Raw genomic sequence first — 4,941 nt, forward strand, 5'->3', positions numbered from 1 at the left:
TTCCTTCAAAGACACTTTGGGAAATATTCCATAATTTGAGATGTATTAAATACAATGAAAGTGTGTTATCAAAATCCTCCTCCATGTGGGTTAAATTTTGTGCATTTTCTTGATGGAAATTCCTTGGGTTTGGAATAATGTGTGTGTTTGGAATAATCTAAGATGATCCAGGGGTGTTCATATTCCTGGGATACACAGATTTTCTAAGAAGTACCTGAGAAAATGGATAGTTTTAAGGGAATCATTTTCTAGATCCTCAATTTCCACATATGATTTCTATTTTCCCACAAAGTGATCTTGGAGAGAATGAGCTTGGTTTTGAGAAATCCCACTTTCTTTTCATGACAGGCCTTCTCTTACATTACAGAAAAAATCCTGACTCTCTCCCTAGTGCATTGCCAAGGGGTGGAAACCTTACTCCACACCAAAAGAAAAAGACAAATGGAAAAGTTGGTGACATTGTTGAGAAGGGAATGACTGTAATGTCTGGGTAAGATTTTTTTTTTTTTTTTTTTTTTGCAAGGCAGATGTTTTCAATTCAACAATATTGCAGGAGTACCTAATTGACTAATTGTCTGACAGATCATCAAAAATAATTTTTGATGTGATTGCTCTGTGACATTTTTAGAAAATACATGGACAGAGTTGAAGAATTAAATGGTCTTCTGAAATCAAACTTCTTCCATTTCCATCCATTTATTTAGATGAACAGTTTTTTGCTGTGCTAAAATCTGTAGAAGATAAAAAGTAGGGATAGAGTTAGTGCCAAACCTTATCTAATTAATATAATGATATTTAGAGTAATGATAATGTATAGTCTTCATTGTTGGATATAAGAACCATATAGGGAAAAAGCCCTGGCCTCATCCATTTAATTAAGAAATTATTACCAGTAATATTTTACTTCTGTGTTAATAATTATGTATGTTCTTTAAAATGAGCACAATAATATTTATAATCATAGCTCAACACAAAAATAATATTTAATAATTAAAGCTTTATGGTCACTGGATTTTTAAAAATAACTTACTTTTCAATTTACATACAGATTTTTGTTGCACTGAAGTATGATTCAGGGGATCATTAAAGACTTCCAAGCACAAAACATATATATATATATATATATGATTTGTATTCTCCAATCAATAATAAGCCATCATACATAACCACTTCTTAGGGTGTTTTATTCTTTTTTTAAAAAATATTTTGAATGTTTATATATATATGTATATATATTTGGATGAAATTCTGTGGAGGAGTTAGAATGGAACTGCTTATGAGCGTAAAGGGAATGAAGAATGATGTGAAAGTTTTGACTGCAAAAGAAGAGTGCACTTTTATTTATTAAATGAATGATTGTGGTTCTCAACTTACTTTGGATAGATTTTACAGAGCACTCTGACAGGTTAATTAAAAAGTGACAGTATTTGTAATTTGCCAGAAATTATACCTTTTGCAATTGATTATAAATTAATGATGGAATTTTAGTTGTCAGTTTATAGATGCACAGATTTTTCATAAATCTTTTTTTATGGAAAAAAAAAGGTTTAAAGACCACTGATTTAAGCCGTCGTCCATGATTATTCTTCTACCGTCATAATTCCCTCATTTACTCATGCATTTGCAATTTACACCATGAATTTTAATTGTTCCTGGATTTTTCTTTTGGACTGTGATTTGTATTCTCCAATCAATAATAAGCCATCACACATAACCACTTCTTAGGGTGTTTTAGTCTCTTTTTAAAAAATATTTTTAATGTTTACTTATTTTTGAGAGAGAGAAAGAGAGTGCGAGCGAGGGAGGGGCAGAGAGAGGGAGACAGAATCCGAAGCAAGCTCCAGGCTCCGGGCAGTCAGCACAGAGCCCCGTCAGCACAGAGCCGAACCCAAAAACTGTGGATCATGACCTGAGCTGCAGTCGGTCGCTTCACCGACTGAGCCATCCAGGTGCCCCTGGATGTTTATTCTTAAATGGGTATTAACGCGTGTTTTTCAGGGTCAGCCTTGAAAATAAAGCAGCCAGTTATTCTGACAGCAAAATGCGTTTCTTTGGGAATGACAGAGGAAGTGCAATTCAGGAGCAGGTTATGGCAAAACCATAGGCAACTCCAGAGAACAAAGCAGAGTAACACTACTTTATGGAGAAAAGGGTGGAAGCTGGGAGAGGCAGCGGTTGAGTGAAAAAGTCCACTGGAGGCAAGTGAGAGCGCCCTATGGTGAGGATTTCTTATTGGCTAAATTGTGGCAGTTTCTCATTGGCTGAGCTGTTGCTAGGTGAGGAGAAATGCTTCTTCCGGCTGGGAGAGTAAAGTAGGCTTATTCCTATTAGGGTCTGCATGATACCTCAGCCTTCAGGGCTCCCAACCCCATTTTAAATGAGGTTTCCTTTATTCAGTTTCACAGGGCAAAGTGTTGATCTCTTTCATGGACGTGCTTAATGTATGTTGTCATCCCCTTCGTCCCTTGTCTCTGAAAAAGATGTGAAATGTGAAGAGCTGGCTTGTGGAAGTAGTCTCAGGTATTTCGAGAACTGAGGTGAAGTAGGATGAAGAATAAAAGAGAGAATGCTAGTGTTTGCTGACTGCAACTTTGGACAGGTCATGCTACTTGTTACAGCTTTAACATTTAGTTATCAGTCAGATCCCTTTAGCACTACAATTATTTATCTTTTAAATTAAAAAAAAAGAACACTTCTATGAGATCTACCTTAACAGATTTTAAAGTTTTTATTTTTTAACTCTCATTTTGAGATAATTTCAGGCCTTGCAGAATGAATTTTTATATACTCTTCATTTAGCTTCACCAAATGTTAATATCTTACATGACAGAGTATATTTGTAAAACTCAGGAAATTAACATTGATACAATACTGTCATCTAATCCAGAGACCTTAGTAAATTCCAATTATCGGGGTGCCTGCGTGGCTCAGTCGGTTGAGCATCCGACTTCAGCTCAGGTCATGATCTTGTGGTCTGTGAGTTCGAGCCCCACATCGGGCTCTGTGCTGACAGCTCAGACTCTGGAGCCTGCTTCGGATTCTGTGTCTCCTTCTCTCTCTGCCCCTCCCATGCTCATGCTCTGTCCATCTCTCTCTGTCAAAAATAAATAAACATTAATAAAAATTAAAAAAAATTCCAATTATCCCATTAAGACCTTTTTTTCCCCTGGTCCATGAGCCAATCTAATCTCTTTTTATATTTAGTTATCATGTCTCTTTAACCAGAACAGTTCCTAAATCTTTTAAACACTGAGAACAATTCCTATGTCTTTTTTCTTTATGGTATTGACCCATTAGAAGAATACTGACAAAGACTTTTTGCTTGACCAAACTTTAGTCGGGCTTCCTGAACTTTCTCCCCATCCCTTCGTTCCTTATGAAATCCAGTTTCAGTGAGAACTCTACTAAGTCCGTTTAACCAGAACCCCCACCTTCAATATCTGGTCAGGTTCTTCCCCCCCTCCATTGTCCAGGTGATGTCTGATCACCACGGCTTGTCTTCAGCAAAAACCCTTTTAGGTCAGTTGAGCCAGAATCCCCTCTTACCTCTGATGTTTCCTCTTAGCAGTTTTCCATTCACAGACTCCCTGCCCTGCTCCTTGGCTATAAATTCCCAGTTGTCCATGCAGTGCTGGGAGATGAATCCATCCCTCTCCACTTTTCTACAAAATCTCACTGTGGTAGTCTCTATTCCTATTGCTATGTTCCTGAATAAAGTCTGCCTTACCATCTTTAAAAATGTCATGAACTTGGGGTGTCTAAGTGGTTCAGTCAGTTAAGGGTCTGACTCTTGATTTCAGCTCTGACCATGACCCCAGGGTTGTGGGATGGAGCCCCCCACCCCCACCCCCCCCCATTGGGCTCCACACTGAGCATGGAACCTGCTTGGGATTCTATCTCTCTCTCTCTCCCCCGTTCTGCCCCCATGCCCTCCTTCCCCCCTCCCCCACTTGCATATGCACTCTCTCACCATAAATAAATAAAATGTCATGAACTTTTTTTTTTTTTTTTAACAGTACACACCAGTTATTTTGTTGTCTGGGTTGGGTGATCTTTCTTCATGATCAAATTCAGGTTTTATATATTTGGACAGAATGTCACAGAAGATGTTGTAACCTCAGAATAGCCTATGAGGAGGTATCAGATATCAATTTGTCTCATTACTGTGAGGTTAACTTTGATCGATTTGTTAAGGTGCTCTCCATCAGGTTTCTCCAATGAAAAGATGGATTATTTTGGGTTGTTTATTAACATAATTTTCCTTTACAAATAAAAATCCTGCATTTTTCTTTCCTTTCTTTCTTTTTTTTTTTTTTAAAAAAAACTCATCAAAATGTATAGGATCAGAACTCAGGGTGGTTGGTGTTCATCTCTGACTTCACATTTCTTTCTTTACCAAGAATGTTAAAATGTTATTTAGACTTTTCATGATGAATCTCTGCCAAACTACAGATTTGACAGCATGACATGTTAAAGAATTTATTTGCAAAAATACATAATTCCATATTAAGAGAGATAAGCTCATTCTATTATCCAATTTTGTATTTTTTAAAAAGTGATTTTTGAATCAGAAGACAAAGGTTGAGACCTGCTCTACTTGTAATTAGCTTCACGAACTTTCTGTATTCTTGTATTTCAATTGCCTCTTTTAGAGAATGAAAATGAGTTAACCTTACAGGGAGGTCCTGTGACATTCAGAAAAGATAACTGTGTAAGTGATGTTGGGCCCTGTTGGGTGTCTGCATGTCTGAGACAGGAAGATGGGGAGAGATGCTCAAATGCTCTGTATACTCTGGGCACCGAACTCTCCATAGATTCAGCTTCAACACTATTGGAAGTAGTTAGAATCACCAGAAACCGATTAGCCAAATAACTGTTGTAGACTCTCTTTCACACACAGTCACATACACACACCCCAAACTACATTAAATGCAGGTATAA

The 4,941-nt window shown here is 37.2% G+C and overlaps 1 long non-coding RNA gene across 1 annotated transcript; it reads right to left on the minus strand.

Moving 5' to 3' along the window:
* Positions 1–680: 680 nt before the first annotated feature.
* On the minus strand, positions 681–3,036 carry LOC123384710. The gene is made up of 2 exons (XR_006596166.1): positions 2,892–3,036; positions 681–731 (listed from the first exon to the last, which is right to left on the minus strand). It is a non-coding gene; the product is annotated as an uncharacterized LOC123384710 (long non-coding RNA).
* Positions 3,037–4,941: the final 1,905 nt, after the last annotated feature.

This window comes from Felis catus, chromosome B1 (assembly GCF_018350175.1).
Source record: "Felis catus isolate Fca126 chromosome B1, F.catus_Fca126_mat1.0, whole genome shotgun sequence".
Taxonomy (NCBI): Eukaryota; Metazoa; Chordata; class Mammalia; order Carnivora; family Felidae; genus Felis; species Felis catus.